We start from the raw sequence: 18,274 nt of genomic DNA, 5'->3' as shown, positions 1-18,274 counted from the left end.
TGGTGCCCCAAGATGACCTCCCTTTTTAACTTAAATACATTTATTTCAAAAGGAACATTTATACATGGAAAATCAGTACTGCTTCATGTAAGTAGCCATAAAGATAAATCCATTGAAAACAAACATATGTTATATGTGATATAGGGTATATACACATATGTGATATATATTATGTATATGTATAGACATATGTATATATAATACATGTATATTACATATGTGATATATATATATATAGTATGTAATATATACATATGGGGGAGTCTAAAAGTATTTGTGATTGGCACCCACCGTCTGCTAATCAGATGCCTAACCAATCAGGAGGGAATATCATTCATACATATATTGTATATCACACACACGCATACATGTGCGTGGATACAATCTGTGACGTGTTGTGATGGAATACTACTCAGCAATGAACAGGAGAAGCTACTGGTGCACGTGATGACGTAGATGAATCTCAAAAGCATTATCCTGGGTGTGAGGAACCAGGTACAAAAGAGCACAGACTGTATACTAATAGAAAGTTCTAGAATAAGCAAACCTAATTGATGGTGATATCGGTCAGAATAGTAGTTGCCTTTACTATTATCATGTTGCCTCTACTGTGGGGGTGGGACGTTGACTGAGAAGAAGCGTGAGGGAACTTTCTGGAGCGTTGAAGTGTTCCGCACCATGATGGCAGTTACACGAGTGTGTCATAGAGAGCAGCGTTAACTCTACTGCAGGCTTCAGGTTTGTGTACTTTGTGACGCGAAGGTTATACGACAGTCAAAACACAACAAAATAGGGGCGCCTGGGTGGCTCAGTCGGTTAAGTGTCCGACTTCAGCTCAGGTCATGATCTCGCGGTCCGTGAGTTCGAGCCCCGTGTCAGGCTCTGGGCTGATGGCTCAGAGCCTGGAGCCTGCTTCAGATCCTGTGTCTCCCTCTCTCTGTGACCCTCCCCTGTTCATGCTCTGTCTCTCTCTGTCTCAAAAAGAAATAAGTGTAAAAAAAAAAAATTAAAAAAAAAAAACACACAACAAAATAGAACATAAAAAGGCAGTTATGTGTTGGGTGGTGACGACTTCCTGGATCGGAGACAAAGCAACAGGATGCTGAAAGGTGCCGTGGGTGGTGACCTCACAACTCACGTGGAGGGAGGAGTCCCCCCGGTGGGTTGGTTCAGTTACTGTAACATAATAGGAAATATGTATATTGGCTTTTGGTCCCAGTTCCTGCCACGGAGCTCCTAAAGCCCTCGGAATTTCCTGGGTGATACGAGTCTCTTTTGTTCTAATGGGGCAAGGTGTGATAGGCCCCTAGATGGGTCTGGTCACCAGAAAGACCCAGTTATGATCAGAAGCTTGAAACTTCCAGTCTTACCCCATCCCCTGGAGGAGAGAGAGGGGCTGGACATTGAGTTAATGGTCAATCGCGCCTACATGATGAAGCTCCATAAAAATCCCAAAATTACGAGTCTCAACGAGCAACCTGGTTGGTGAACACGGCCGCGTGCTGGGGGGCTGGTGACGCCCCCAGCTCCATGGAGGACAGAAGCTCCTGTACTCAGGATTCTTCAGACCTTGCCCCATGTCTCTCTTGACCTGGTTGTCCATCCACATCCTTTAACATATCCTTTGTTACCTAATAAACTGGTAAACGTGTTTCCCTGAGTTCTATGAGCTGTTCTAGCAAATAACCAAATCCAAGGCGAGAGAGTCACGGGAGCCTCCAATTCGTAGCCACGTTTGACGGAAGTTGTGGGGAACCTGGGACCTGCTGGGAATTGGCCTCAGAAGTTGTGGGGGGGACAGTCTCGTGGGGAGAGAGCCCTTAACCTGTGAGGTGTGCGCTGGCTCTGGTTAGTGTCAGAATTGAGTTGTAGGCCACCTCGCTGATGTCACAGAGAATCGCTTGTTGTGGCGGTAGTGTGAGAGGACACAAGAAATGCACAGGAGCAGAGGCAAATTGTTCCTTATCGTCAGGTTCTTGGAATCATTTGCGAAGTCTTAGCCTAGAGCCCACTCCACTAGCCTTTCCAAAAAGGCTCCTCATTCCCCACATCAAGCTAACCCATTTTTGCTTGAAACTGACGGTAACAATCTCAGAATCTGGGTAGTTCACGACAGCAAAGGTTTGTTTGCACCCACACCTCGTGTCTATCGTGGGTCGGCTGAGAGCCATGATGTGACCTCAGCTGGTGGAGAAGCCATCAGAAGTATTTCTGGTTATCAGTGACAGAAAGAAGAGAGAATAAGGTGAGGCACACACTGTCTCTTGTAGCCTCTGCCAGAAAGGACACACATCACTCCTGCTCGCATTCCATCGGCCAGAGCAAATCGCATAGCCACATTTGAGTTCAAGAGGGCAGGAAGCTACAATCTTCTTAGAGAAGGAAGCTGGGTATTGCCGCAAAGGAAATTTATTATCTCACATACCAAGAATTCTGGAAGCAGAAACCATATTCAATGTCAAGAGGCACAAGCCAGAAACAATAGTAGCTTCGAAACGGAGATTTATTTCTCTCTCCCATCGCGGAACTCTGAAGTGTGTAGTCCGGTGCTGAAGAAGGGGTTCCTTGGTGAAGAAGGGACTAGGCTTCTCCTGACATAATGCTCTGCAATGCTTAGCATGTGGCTCTAATCCTCAAGATCACAAAATGGCTGCAGGAACCTCACCAAGCATGTCATATTCCCGGGGGAAAAGCAAGAAGAAAAGAAAAAGGTGGGGTTTGGGGAAGGCACCACTAAGTGAGTTTATGCCTTTTCAAAAGACTTCCCAGGATCTCCTCCCAAAGACTTCTACTTACTTCTCATTGGCCACCTTCTATTTGCAAAAAGTTGGGAAATGTAGTCTTTTAGCGGAGTCCACAACACCCTAAATATCATCATGGAAAACAATAGCCCCAAGGAATTGGACGATGTAGTGAGGAGGATGCTGGGCTTGTCCCAAATTAAGGGTGGGGACTCAAGCTGTTTTTATTCAAATATGAAAGGAAAAGGTGAATCTTTTTTTTAAATTTTTAATGTTTATTCATTTTTGAGAGGAAGAGAGAGACAGAGTGCAAGTGGGGGTGGGGCAGAGAGAGAGAGAGGGAGACAGAATCTGAAGCAGGCTCCAGGCTCCGAGCTCTCCGCACAGAGCCCGAGGTGGGGCTTGAACTCATGAACCTCGAGATCATGACCTAAGCCGAAGTTGGACACTTAACCTACTCACCACCCAGGCGCCCCAGGAAAAGGTAATTCTTAAGACCGGAGTCTGTTGAGACCTCCAGGGGACAGAACACTGAATCTCTGACTTGGAAAACATATCCCGAAATCTCTCCGACAGCTCTCAAAAAGCTGTTCATCTGCTGCCCCAACCCTTTCTGGCACAAGACCCCTTTTTCTGTTGTGTGATATCTGAGCTGCAGCCTTCTCCTCCACTCTTACATCAGGGGAGAGACGGCCTGCCAAGAGGTAATGGAATTGCCCTTGTCATGCGGCCAGGCTCCCGAGCACAATATCGACAAGATTCTCGTTCTGGAAGAATTAAGGCCGAATCATGCTAACTGGAAGGAATCTGCTTTCTTCACATGGGACCACGTTGTGCTTTTTGGGGGGTGTTGGGAGGGACTTCCAAGGCTTGCTTCGGTGAGGTGTTTTTCTACTGAGGTTGGTGAGTCGGTGAGCTCCTGCCGGTGGGGAGATTAGACAGGATTTAAAACATCTTGTGAGGTGGCTTTGTGATGTGTCCACGTTAAACGACATTTCCTAGCCTTCCCCTCCTTGCACGCTTCTGCTTAGGGTGGCCTGCAAGAGAAGTTCTCATCAGAGACTGCTGGGTCGGGGTTGGGGCAGCGGCCATTTTCTGGCTTACACCGGCTGTGGCTTATCTGCGACTCATCTCGTTGGCAGAAGGCAGCCAGGCCTGTCCCGTCTCCCCCTCTGTCAGCTCCCCCAACTCCTGGGCCAGATGTGAGCCTCGCCCTGTGATGGGGTGTCCCGGTGTTGGCAGTACATTGCATCACCAAGATCACAGGCAACGAGGACGGCGTGGGGTTCAGTCCGCCCTCATGAACTCCAGCTTGCGTCGGTGGGTTCCAGACTGTTCTCGCTCTTCCTGACCTCACACTTCCCTTCCCTTCCTGACTGCCTGCCCAGTGGACTTCTAGTCCAGCGTCAAGCACAGAGACAACAGCCTTACAGAGAGAGCTTAACTAGCTCCCACCATTGTGAAAGGTCAAATTCCTGTGACAAATTGTGTGTGTGTGTGTGTGTGTGTGTGTGTGTGTGTGTGTTTTAGTGGTTCTGCTCTGCTGATACAGAATGTGGTCTAGGAGTGGTTCCAGAAAAGCCGAATCTTAAGGATGAGTTCTGGCTTTTTCTGGAATTGTTTTCCTGATCTAATTAGATTGAAAGGCATCTGTGAGCCTGTTTCCAGTGGTACAGGGGGCACTTCGTACCGCTTGTACGAAGCGGTAAAGCAGTCACTCAGATCAGTACGAGTGGCTTCCTGTATCTGTAGGCAAGCCTCGGGGTGACCAAGTATTTGCTCCCATAGAACATTTGAGTAAAAATCAGGTGTGTGAGAGTTTCTTGGTTGCCTCTGATGATGCTGGAAAACTCTGGGAAAAAAAATGGGGAGCTCAGACTTTTACATTTTGCCATCTCAAGAGCTGTACAAGGGACTTAACAGTTTCTGCGACTGCATGGAAAGAAACTCTTATTTCCCACTGACACAGGGCCAAGAGTTCTAAACGCCAAATCAACGTGAAATCCTGTGGGTGGCCAAATTACAACTCAAATCAAACTTCCAACCCCACAGGGTCTTTTTGTTAATGTGAGAGCATCACGTGGGAAGAAACAGGGGCCTGAAAATTGGGATTGAGATATATGAGCAGATTCTTTATATTTTTTATTTTGTTTTTTAAAGTTTTTTTTTTTGAAAGAGAGAGAGAGAGTGTGCAAGGGAGGGACAGAGAGAGAGAGAGAGAGAGAGAATCCCAAGCAGGCTCTTTGCTGTCAGTGCCGAGCCTGATGCGGGGCTCAAACTCACGGACGGTGAGTCAAGAAATCAAGAGTCAGATGCTCAACTGACTGAGCCACCAGGGAGGCCCGAGCAGATCCTAATAAGGCTGTCGAGTCTTCTTTGCCCACAGAGTGAGCCTGCACCCCTGCCTGAGGAGGTTAGTCTCCTCCTGCTTAAAGAAACGGTAATGGCCTTCCCTAAGGTAGCTGCCTTGCAAGGGGCCGCTTATCCTCCTACATCCTTTTCTTGCCTCTGAAACTATACCTAGACTCAAGTCTCAACAGAACCCAAAGGGTGAAGTACAAAATATGACCCATGAGGAGGTCACCAAAACAATTGCCAATTTCCGTTTGCCAGTGTATATCAACAGAAAACCGCAGAATGGGTATGGAAATGGGTCATAGGTGTGCTGAATCAAGGTGGTGGCAGAAAATAAAGTTGGATCAGGCCAAATTTATTGACTGAGCAGAGATTATGGATTCCGTGTTTGAACGTACGGGTCTAAGAATATCTCTGCTGGTTTGCTTGGTTTTTTGACTGACATATGTACCCAAAGGTTGCCTGCACTGGGTTAAAATGTCAGAGGTTCTTTGGAGTACCACAGAGCATGAATCAGCAAACCTTTTCTGCAAAAAGCCAGACAGTGTATGTTTTAGGTTTTATAGGTCAGTGTCAGCTTCAACTCTGCCATTATGGCAGAAACGCAGCCAAAGACAATTTGTAAATGAATAAGCATGGCCGTGTCCCAATAAAAGTTTACTTAGGAACACTGAAATCTGCACTTCATATCGTTTGCATGGACCGCAAGATATTATTCTTCTTTTGATTTTATTTGAATTAAAAATGTACAAACCATTTTCAGTGGCCTGTGGGCCATACGAAAACAGCCTGTACAGTAGGTTCGGTCCCTAGGCTAGAGTTTGCTGACTTCTGTTATGGAGGAAGGTATCCAAAAAGCTTGAGACCTAGAGGACACTGTGCTAAGTGAAATAAGCCAGACACAGAGAAATAAATATTGCATGATATCACTTATAAGTGGAATCTATAAAACTCAAACTAATAAAAGCAGAGAGTGGAGTGGGGGTTGCCAGAGACAGGGGGATGCGGGAAATGGGGAGAAGTGGGTCAAAGGGCACGAAGTTCCAGTTATACAAGTAAATTCCAGAGATCTAATTGTACAGCTTGGTGACCATAGTTAATAATACTGTTCTTATTACAGTGATACTGGATTTTGCTAAGAGAACAGATCTTAGGTGTTCTTACCACACACACACACACACACACACACACACACACACAACTATATGAGGTGATGGAAATGTTAATTAGCTTGATTGTGGAAATCATTTCACGATGTGTACATATATCAAAACAACACACTGTACACCTTAAATATATATAATTTTTATTTATCAATTATACCTCAGTAAAGCTGGGGGAAAACACACCCAGGCTTAGAAAGATTGGAACACTGAATGGCTTTGTCATTTAAGAGTTGCTTATACACGCACAGTGGGGAGTTAAGGGACCACAGTGATATCACTACCATTAGCTGTCACGTGGCTGTCAAATAAATTTATAAGAAGGAGTCCTAGCATCCTGGAAGAGCTTTATGGTGGCTCTTCTTTTAAAAAATTCTAGTGGAAATGGCTGTCGTTGGACTGGGATCTTTAAATGCAATAGGCATGATGAAACCCACAGGTGGCAGGGACCCCTGGTGGCACTCGCACACCAAAGATAAGACAGCATGGCTTCCACAGTGGGTAGTGAAGCCAAACCAGTAATGGGAATAGTCTGACTTGCAGAGACCGTTGGCATTTACCAGTTTGTCATGGCTTCCTTAGAAATGAAGCAGGAGGGCAGCCTACTAAAGTTTTGCTCAATTTGAATAAGTGGATGAGTTCTGGGTCTAGTGAACGAAGTCTAACCCGAATGACCAAAACCTAGGCATGGTGTCTCAATTACTTCCTACACTTGAGCCTTTGATCAAAGGAGAGGCCAGGTCCCTTTGAGCAAGGACCCTGTTCCACTGCCAAAAATGTATGCTGTTAGTCTTTCTCCTAGACTTCTCCAAAGAGACCTGTGGCCATTTACCAGGCAGCGGTACACTGGGGAAAAGGAAATAAGCAGATTTTCTAAGGATTACTGGACCCTGGGTGGCCACTGACTCTAGTTCCTGGAATCCCAGGAAGTAGTGGTTCACTAGTCAGAGGGGGGCTCTGGAGGTCAGGTGACCAATGGAGTTTGGGGGGAAGGCCTAGCTGGTCACTGAATCTACCCTGTGGATACCCAAGTAAATTTGTTCAATGCTTAGCTGCAAAAATTGAACAGACATATTGAGCAATTAGAAGAATTCCAACACTGGTTCCTTGAACCGTGGAGTGAGGGATACAATGGTTAGAAAAGCCAAGTGGGAGCCACTAGGGCTCTCTCTACCTATGCAAATACTAAGCCCCAAGCAATACCACATTCCCAGAGAAACTGCAGAGATTGGTGCCTTTGTTAACACTTGAAGGATGCGAACGTGGTGATTCCCACCACATCCCCATCAACTTGCCTATCTGGCCTGTGCAGAAGACAGAGGGATCAGGGAGAATGACAGTGGATCATCCTAAACTTAATCAGGCGGTGGCTCCAATTGCTGCTCTCCCAAATGGGGTTTTGTTGCTGGAGCAATCAATACCTCTCCCGGGACCTGTTATATAGGTATTGATCTAGAAAATGCCTTTTTATCTACTATACCTGATTGTAAAAACCATCAGAAGTTTGTTTTCAGCTGGCAAAGCCAGACACGCCTTTATTGTCCCAGCTTAGAGGTACACCAATGCTCCAGCTCTGCATCTTAATATGGTCTGGACTGATCTTCGTCACCTTCCTTTAACACAAGACACCATGCTGGCCCATTACATGGATGATACTATGAGGATGGGATCCGATGAACAAGAAGTAGCAACCACTTTAGACACATTGGTAAGACACTTGCATGCCAAAGAGTGGGAAATAAGTCCCACCCACAAAAATTTGTGGCCTATAACTTCAATGAATGTTTTTAGGGTCCAATGATTTGAGGGATGTTGAGATATTCCTTCCTATGTGAAGGAGAAGTTGCTGCCCGTGGCCCCTCCTGACACCGAAAGAGACACACAATGCCTGGGGAGCCTCTCTGGATTTTGGAGTCAACGTATACCTCATTTGGGAATGCTGCTGTAACTCACGTATTGAGTAACCCGAAAAGCCGCCATTTTTGAGTGGGATCCAGAATAAGGGAAAGCTCTGCAACGGATTCAGGCTATGATGGTGCTTGAAGTGTCAGTGGTAGATAGGGATGCTGTATGGCCACTGGCAGCCCCCCTCTAGGTGAGTCACAGTGTAGACCTCTAGGATGTTGGAGCAAAGTCATATCTTTCTCTGAAAATAATTATTCTACCTTTGAGAAACGGCTCTTGGCTTTCTACTGGGCTTTAGTAGAGTCTATCTACTTGAACGCAGACCACTAAGACACTATGCAAACTGAGCTATGTATCATGACCTGTTGTATGACCCAAGGAGTCACAAAGTTAGGCATGCGCCACAGCAGCAATCTGCGGGAGTGATTTATACAAGATGGCTCTAGGAGGAGGTGAAGGCACAGGTACTTTGCGTGAGGGAGTTGACCCGATGTCCAGATCCCTGCTTCCTGATTCAATGCCTTCTCTCTCCCAAACCTCAGCTATCGCTAATGGAGAGTTCTCTATGACCAGTTGACTGAGGAAGAAAAAAAATTTTTTTACAAATTGTAAAACTCCGGTTACATAAAACCCTGGTTCACATATAGTTCTGCAGGACATGGAGGCACCACCCAAAAGTGGGCAGCTGCATTCAATCACTGTAGCCTCCTTCTGGGACACCCTCAAAGGATAAGGGTAATGGAAATTTTCCTAATGGGCAGCTGGTTGCCCATTTTGACCAGAAGGAGAGATGCCCAGAAATATGGATTTATATCAATTCATCAGTTGTGACTAATGGTTTGGCTAGACAGTCAAAGCCTGGTTGAAAATGGTTTGTCTAGATGGTCAGAGACTGCTACAAAGAGGTCTGGGGAAGAGATAAGTAGATAGACCTCTCCAGAGGAGGAAAATAATTGATTCCATGTGAATGCTCGCCAAAGAGTGACCTTAGAAAATGAGCTTTTAGGAATATAAGATAACCCATTTGTGTACACCAATCAACCACTTTCCCCAGCCACTCCTGTCGTCGCCCAGCCAGTTCATCGACAAGGTAGCCAGGGTGGTAGTCATGGGAGCTGTGCATGAAGCAACAAGAACTTCCACTCACAAAGGCTGATCTGGCTACTGCCACCAATAAGTGCCCAACCTGCCAGCAGCAAAGACCCGCACTGAATCCTGTGACATATCGAGGTATGCCGTGTGCACCACTCCTCAACAGGATCAGTCAGCTTGACGATGGCAGGCTGGTTTCATTAAAATGCTTCCCTCATGGAAAGACAAGCACTTTTTTAAAATAACCACATTCTTGTAATATAATTTACATACCACATCTTTATAGTGTATAAGCTAATGGTTTTTAGTATATTCATAGATACGCCCAACAATCGGTTTTAGGACATTTTCATCGCCCCACAAGGAAACCCCAGGAGAATTCTGGGAAGATGAAAGAGGAGGCACCGCGAGGGATCTGTCTCCCCACCTGGACAACAACTGCACTGGGAGACTCATTCTGGAACTCTGGAGTCTATTGAAAACTAACAACTTCCAGAGGAAGGCTTGGATACTAGATTGTGGTTGATTTTAGTCAGTTTCAGCTCTTAGCAGAGTAGCAGTTCTCCATCAGCCAATCCCAGCCTTGTGGCAGGCAGCCATGAACATGTTCCTGCAGCAGCTTGCATACACCCTGTAGGACCAAAGTGGGCAAAAAGCATCTTGTCCTCCATTATAGAGGATCAGTGGTCTGATTGCCGATTGCTGCTTCTGGTCACAGAGGTGCAGATAAAGAGGCAGGTAGCCATTAGTGTTGCACCTCCCCTCATTGTTCCAGCCTCTTCCTCTTCAGCTGAAGTGATTTCCCAGGAACTTAAAGAGCTGGTGACTTTTTATCCCCACCTTCATTTTTCGTTTTCCCCTTCTGGGAGCTAGATAGTAAAGACTAGGACATTAAAACAATTGCATATACAGGGGAAGGTGCAAGGTCAGAAAAAACCTCAGAAGACCTTAGGTTTACACCCCAGGCTGATCCTCAACACAGAAACGGCTTACAACAATTAGGAAGAAAGAAAGAAAGAAAGAAAGAAAGAAAGAAAGAAAGAAAGAAAGAAAGAAAGAAAGGAGAGCCTGGGTGGCTCAGTCAGTTAAGTATCCAACTCTTGGTTTCTGCTCAGGTCATGACCTCGTGGCTTCATGGGTTCGAGCCCTGCATCAGGCTCTGGCTCTGCACTGGCAATGCAGAGCCTGCTTGGGATTCTCTCTCTCTCCCTCTCTCTATCCCTTTCTCTCTCCCTTTCCCCCATTTGCACTGTCTCTGTCTCTCTCAAAATGAATAAATAAGCTTTAAAAAAAAAGAAAAGATATTGGAGGCCTTGTTATTAAGAAAGAAAGAAAGGAAGGAAGGAAGAAAGAAAGAAAGACCAATAAGCAAAAACAATAACAAAAAACAGCAAACCCTGGGGAAGAAGAGAATCTGATTTCTAGAGTTACCACATTATTAGTTTTATATGGCCATTTTTCAAAAAAAAAAAAAATCACAAGGCATACAAAGAAACAAGAAAACATGACCGATTCAGAGGAAAAAAATAAAGTCACCGAAACTGTCCCTGAAAATTGTCTGGTGACAGACCTGATAGATAAACACTTTAAAACAACTGCCTTAAAAAAACTCAAACAGCTAAAAGAATATATGGGGAAAGTCAACAAAATGATGTGTGAACAAAATGGAAATATCAATAAGGACAGAAAACCCGAAGAGGAACTTAAAAAAAACTTCTGGAACTAAAATGTATAAAAGCTGAAATGAAAAACTCACTAGAGGGATTCAGTGGCAGATTTGAGCAGACAGAAGAAAGAATCAGTGAATTCAAAGATAGGACGATGGAAATTATTGAGTCTGAGGAATAGAAAGAAAAAAAGATTGAAAGGCGAACAGAGCCTAAGTGACCCACGGAACACCATCAGGTGGGCCAATATACATATTGTGGGAGTGTCAGAAGAAGAGAGAAAGGGGTAAAGAGCATATTTGAAGAAATAATGGCTGAAAACTTCCCAAATTTGATGAAAGACATGAATGTAAACATCTAAGAATCTCAACTCTAAGTAAAATGAACACTGGAACACATTATAATCAAACTTTCAAAAGCCAATGAAATGTGCATTGGTGGTATAGTGGTGAGCATGGCTGCCTTCCAGAACCCCAAGGAACAAAAGATGGAATCTTGAAAGCAGCAAGAGAGAAGTGACTTTTCACCTCCTCAATGTGATTATCAGCCGATTTCTCATCAGATACTTAGGAAGACAGAAGGCAGTTGGCTGATATATTCAAAGATATAAAAGAAAAAAAAACCTGTTAACCAAGAATTCCATATCCAGCAACTGTCTTTCAAAAGTGACAGAAAAATTAAAACATTCTCATATTAAAATGTAAGCGGAAGGAGTTTATTCCATCACAAGACATGTTTAAGGTCGTCCTGCAGGGTGAGATGAAGACACTAGACAGTGGCTGGAAGCCATATAAGGAAATGAAGATCTCAATAGGTGATAATAAAGATCTCACACGGTGAGATTCCATGCCCAATTCTGACATGTGGGTGTTGTTCCCCCTCACCAAGCAATTCTCCAACGGCAGCTGGGTGTCTTACAATTTCACAATTTTGACACCATCTACTCTGAGATAGTATCAGATTCCACAGCTCAAAGGCTCAGTTCTACCAGACTGCCTTCCCTTCAGATGTCACTTGTAAGCCCAGACTGTTGTCTGTGCTTCTGGCTGACTGGTTATAAATCAGAGGCTCCCATGACCCCCTCCTTGGGTTCAATTAGCTTGCTAGAGTGGCTCGCAGAACTCAGGGAAACAGTTTACTTACTAGATTACTGGTTTATTATAAAAGGATATAACTCAGGAACAGCCAGATAGAAGAGATGCGTAGGGCAAGGTATGGGGTAGGGGTGCGATGCTTCCGTGCCCTCTCCGAGTGTGTCAGTCTCCCCAGATGTCCATGTCTTCACCCACCCAGAAGCTCTACGAACCTCATCTTTTGGGGGCTTTATGGAGGCTTCATTACATAGGCAAGTGTGATTAAATCATTGACCGCTGGTGGTTAAACTCAACCTTCTAGAAGCCTCTTCCCTTCTAAGGAGGTGGGGGGGTAAGACTGAAAGTTCCAAATCTCTAGTCACATGATTGGCCCCTCTGGCATCATCTCCCATTTCCAAGAATCGCCTCATTAACATAACAAAAGACATCTTGATTACTCTGATTCAAGGGTTTTAGGAGTTCTGTGCCAGGAATGGGGATGGACATCACACATATATTTCTTATTATAAATCCCAATAATGCACATGGGCAATTAGAAAGCTAATATTATTTTCATAATGATTTATAACTGCACTTTTTGTTTTCTATATTATCTGAGAGACATTTTTAAAGCTATTATTCTAAAAGCTAGTATTATGGTGACTTTGGTTTGTAACATCACACTTTGTCTTCTAAACAATTTGAGACTAATTTAAATATTTCAATACAAAAACAGTTAACTGAACATAAGAGAAGACGGTAATGTAGGAAATGAGAGACTAAAAGCTGTGAAACGTGGAAATCAAATAGGAAAGCAGCAGAAGGTAAGTCCCTCTTTACCAAGAATTACTTTAAATGGAAATGAATTAAACTCTCCAATCAAAAGACAGAGAGACTGACAGAATGGATAAAAAAAACCATACACCATCTACAAGAGACTCATTTGAGATCCAAAGAAACTTCTCTCTGTGTGGCTGTCAGGTCATGATCTCACAATTCATGGGTTCCAGCCCTGCATCGGGTTCTGTGTTGACAGCCTGGAGCCTGCTTCAGATTCTGTGTCTCCCTCTCTCTCTCTCTTCCCCCATCCCCTGCTCACTCTCTGTCTCTCTGTCTCTCTCTTTCAAAAATAAATAAATGTTAAAAAAGTAAAAAAACAAACAAGAAAAATTGCAAATCAACAACCTAACCCTATAACCCAAGGCACTAGAAGGAGAAGAACAAATGAAACCCAAAGCTAGCACAAGGAAGGAAAAATAAAGATTAGGGTAGAGATTAACAAAATAGAGAATAGAAAAACAATAGTGAAAAACAATGAGATAACAAGCTGATTCTTTGAACTATAGAGAACAAACTGATGGTTACCAGAGGGAGGTGGGTGGGGGGATGGGTGAAACGGGTGAAGGGGATTAAGAGTACATTTAGAGGGGCCCCTGGGTGGCTCAGTCAGTTAAGCATCCGTCTTTAGCTCAGGTCATGATCTCGAGGTTTGTGACTTCAAGCCCCGCATCCGGTTCTGTGCTGACAGCTCAGAGCCTGGAGCCTGCTTCAGATTCTGTGTCTCCCTCTCTCTCTGCCACTCCCCTGCTCATGCTCTGTCTGTCTCTGTCTCAAAAATAAATAAAACATTTAGGAAAAAAAGGTACATTTAGAGCACTGGGTAATGTATAGAATTGTTGAATCACTATGTTGTACACCTGAAACCAAAATAACGCGGTATTTAACTGTACCGGAATTAAAATTTTTAAAAACTTTTTTAAAAAACCTGATTCTTTGAAAAGACGAATGAAACTGCCAAGACTTTGGCTCGATGGACTAAGAAAAAAAGAGAAAAGACCCAAATTACAAAAACCAGAAATGAAAGTGGTGACATTGTTACTAATTCTCCATAAATAAAAAGGATTATGAAAGTGCTGTGGACAAGTATATGCCAACAAATTGGATAAGCTGGATGAAATGGACAAATTCCTTGAGACACAAAACTTAACAAAACTAAATCACGAAGAAACAGAAAATCCGAACAGATCTGTAACTAGTATGGAGATTGAATCAGTAATCAAGACGCTCCCAACAAAGAAAAGTCCCAGATATGATGGCATCACTGGTTAATCCTACCAAACATTTATAGGAAAACTATTACCAACTCTTCTCAAACTTTTCCAAAAAAAGTTGAAGAGAAAAGAGCATGTCCTTACGCATCCTGTGAAGCCAGCATAACCCTGATACCAAAGCCAGACAAAGAGACTATAAAAAAAACTAAAGACCAATATTTCTATCAACATGAACAAAAATTCTCGACAAAATACGAGCAAACCAAATTCAATACTATATTAAAAGGTTTATAAACGATGACCAAGTGAGATTTATTCCTGGGATGCAAGGGTGGTTCAATACATGGAAAATCAATCAATGTAATAGATCACATCAACAGAATGATCATCTTAACTGATGCAGAAAAAGCTCTGACAAACTTCAACACTCTTTCATGATTTGAGGAAAAAACACACTCAATAAACTAGGAACACAGGGTAACTTCAGCAGAATAAAAGCCATCATGAAAAACCCATAGCAGAAATCATATGCAATAGTGAAAGACTGGGAGTTTTGCCTGTAAGATCAGGAACAAGGCAAGGCTTTCACCACTTCTGTTCAACACAGTCCTGGAAGTTCTAGCCAGAACAATTAGGCACGAAAAAGAAATCTAAGGCATCCGAATTCAAGATTTCTCTCTGTACCACAGACGCTCTGTGTTTTAGACTGTGTTTTAGACCGTGTTGAGTTCAGGTCAGGGGATACATAAGAAAAATAAAATGGTAACCTCACCATTGATTCAGCTGCTTTCGAGGGGGGGGTGGTGCTTTTCCTGCCCTCTCCCCCTGTCTCTGTCCTCTCTCCGCAAGCAAAAACAGCTCCCTGCCCTCCGTGGCTTCTCTCTCCCCCATTTCACCTCTCTGCACCACGTACCTGCCGAGTTCTGTAGTTCAAGTTATATACATTGCCGTGTCAATCCTCGGATCAGTTTTCTAGGTGTGCTAGATGGTTTGGTGTTGGTCTAGCAGCATTTCAGGGACCAGAGAGGCAAAAGAACTTCCATGCTGTTCCGCCATCTTGGCCCCCTCCTCCACTAACCATTGATTCAAAGCTCACCAGAGATTCATGACCAGACAAGGTGGCTGCTGAGGGCAAATGAATATGGAATGCCGTCTTAGTCCATTCAGCTGCTGCAACAAAATACCACAGACAGGGTAGCTTATAAACAATGGAGATTTATTTCTCAAACTTCTAAAGGCTAGACATCCAAGATCAGGGTGCCAGCATTGTTGAGAATGGGTCCTTTTCTGGGTCCAGACTTCTCATTATATCCTCATGTAGTGGAAGGGCCTAGGGAGCTCTCTGGGGTCTCTTTTGTAAGAGTCCCATTCATAAGGGTTCTATCCCTATGACTCTATCTATCACCCTATCCCTATCTGTCAACTCCCAAAGGCCCCACCTCCTAATATCATCATATCGGTCATTAGAATTTCAACATATGAATGGGGGGACCCAAACTTTCAGGACATAGCAAACGGGTAATGGGAAAGGTAGTTATAAGTATAATTATAAATGCCAGAGATGACCAGGTGCAGAAATAAGAACTGTAGTAGCTGTTAAGTATTTCTTTCTTTTTTAAATGTTTATTTATTTCTTTTGAGAGAGAGAGACAGAGAGCAAACAGGGGAGGATCAAAGAGAGAAGGAGACAGACTCCTGTCAGTACAGAGCCCATTGCGGGGCTTGAACCCACAAACTGTGAGATCATGACCTGAGCTGAAATCAAGAGTCGGATGCTTAACCGACTGAGCCACTGAGCTATTTCTTCCTTTTTTGAAATGACTATGTTTGTGTGTTTTTTGAAATGAATGTTTGGTGTGTGTGTGTGTGTGTGTGTGTGTGTGTGTGTGTATCACGTATTTTTCTTTCCTTTTCCTCTTTCCCCTTGTTAGCAAGCATAAGACATGTTCATAGTAGCTAGCTTTATTTCTCAATATGTAAACTGTAAGATATCAAAGGTGTGGAATCGGCTACGAGAAGAATGAACATCATCCAACAATGAAAAAAAAAGATATTATATCTTTTCCTTAGGAAAAGGTTAGCAAATTTTGAGTTTTAGCTGGCGTAGATGTATACTTTAGTTACAGCGTGACTCTGCTATTCTCTTTATTTGGAGATTAAGTATGGTTTAAGGAGATATGTATGTGCAAGTCGACAAGGAGTAGACTGTGGTGGCTTTATAATGTATCAACTTGCTTGCATTGAACTACATTTTCCAGAATGTCGTCTTTGGAGTGCTTCCGATAAGGCTGAACCCACAGGAGGGATTCTTAAATTTTTTTTTTTTGATGTTTATTTATTTTTGAGAGAGACAGAGACAGAATGCGAGTGGGTTAGGGGCAGAGAGAGAGAGAGGGAGACACAGAATCCGAAGCAGGCTGCAGGCTCTGAGCTGTCAGCACAGAGCCCGACGCGGGGCTCGAACCCACGAACAGCGAGATCATGACCTGAGCCGAAGTCGGACGCTCAACCGACTGAGCCACCCAGGTGCCCAGCAAAGGAGGGATTCTTATGGGAGATTTGGGGCGGGGGAAGTAGAGGCCACTTAGAGGCTCACACACGCTGTCCTTTATCTGCTGACTCACTCCATTGGTCCTGAAACTTCTCCACCTTCCCCTAGACCCTTCTTCAGCTTCCTAGCTCCTGAGCCAGGTGTGTGTTTAGTTCCATGACGAAGGGCCCTGGCTCCAGCAGGACACGCACGTCACCAAGGTCGTCAGAGGCAACAAGACCCAACATGTGCTGAGTCCATCCTCGTGGACTCCAGCTTGTGCCGCGTGCTCCTGCCAACTCTTGCTCTCTCTGACCTTACATCTATCTTCCCTTCCTGACTGCCTGCCCGGGGGACTCCAAGTTCCCGTATGAGACTGCTTCACTAGCTCCCCAGATTGCATAAGATCCAGGAACAAGTGCCTTCCCAGCTATTTATACATATATCCTGGTGGTGCTGTTTCTCTGGTTGAATCCTGACTGAGACGCCCACCAAATTCTTGTGACTTCAGAACCAGAGCCTGGAACGTGGGCGTGGACCCTCGGGAGTAGGAGATCTGGCCAGAAGAGAGTTTCTATTAGCCTCTGACTGAAGCTCCCCCTCCCACCCCCGTCCTGCAAAAAGAGATGGCAGGATGGAATTTCACAGGGAACAGGGGAGGAATGCTAGATTCCATGGCTGGAAGGAAGGGCAATGGGGGTAGGTTGAGAAGAGAACAGGAGAAAAGATTTCCCTGCAGGCACAGAGGTGCACTCCTCATGTCGCCCTCGGAGCACCTGCATCCAAATCTGCCTGAAGCTAAGTACATTTGAGTGCACCAATAACATCCACCTCCTTTGCTGGTGTTCTGTTTAAGTCCGTTTGAAACTGGGGTTCTGACACTTGCAGCAGGCTCAACACTAATAAACCGACCCCTCAGTGAAAGAACTCATGCATACTTGCCTCACATCTAACGTGTGTTTGATTTGGGGGAAAACTAAGGAGGCTGGAGACACCATTAACAATGGCAGCTAGGGGCGCCTGGGTGGCGCAGTCGGTTAAGCGTCCGACTTCAGCCAGGTCACGATCTCGCGGTCCGTGAGTTCGAGCCCCGCGTCAGGCTCTGGGCTGATGGCTCGGAGCCTGGAGCCTGTTTCCGATTCTGTGTCTCCCTCTCTCTCTGCCCCTCCCCCGTTCATGCTCTGTCTCTCTCTGTCCAAAAATAAATAAAAAACGTTGAAAAAAAATTAAAAAAAAAAAAACAAAACAATGGCAGCTAACCTCACGGAGCGCTTATTATGCACCAGGTGCCCTTTCAACGCCACATGTATCTCAATGTCCCCATGAGGAGGCTACCAAAATTGCCCCCAGGTTTCAGATGTGGCGCAGCCGGCTCAGGCAGCCACCTCCGGGTTACGCAACAGGCAAGAAGCATCGGTGGCGAAGGAATGTCAACCCCTTCCTGACAGCGGCGACTGGGAGGACTCCCCAAGAGTGGGAGAGGGAAAGGTTGTATCCTGATTGCACTGGTCCAGGCTAGTTGACCTCTTCTTTTTTTTTATTTTTTATTTTTTATTTTTGAGACAGAGACAGAGCATGAGCGGGGGAGGGGCAGAGAGAGAGGGAGACACAGAATCGGAAGCAGGCTCCAGGCTCTGAGCCATCGGCCCAGAGCCTGACGCGGGGCTCGAACTCACGGACCGCGAGATCGTGACCTG

Source organism: Panthera pardus, unplaced genomic scaffold (genome assembly GCF_024362965.1).
Source record: "Panthera pardus isolate Hobbes unplaced genomic scaffold, ASM2436296v1 HiC_scaffold_18, whole genome shotgun sequence".
Classification (NCBI taxonomy): domain Eukaryota; kingdom Metazoa; phylum Chordata; class Mammalia; order Carnivora; family Felidae; genus Panthera; species Panthera pardus.
Note: the sequence above shows the minus strand (reverse complement) of the source record.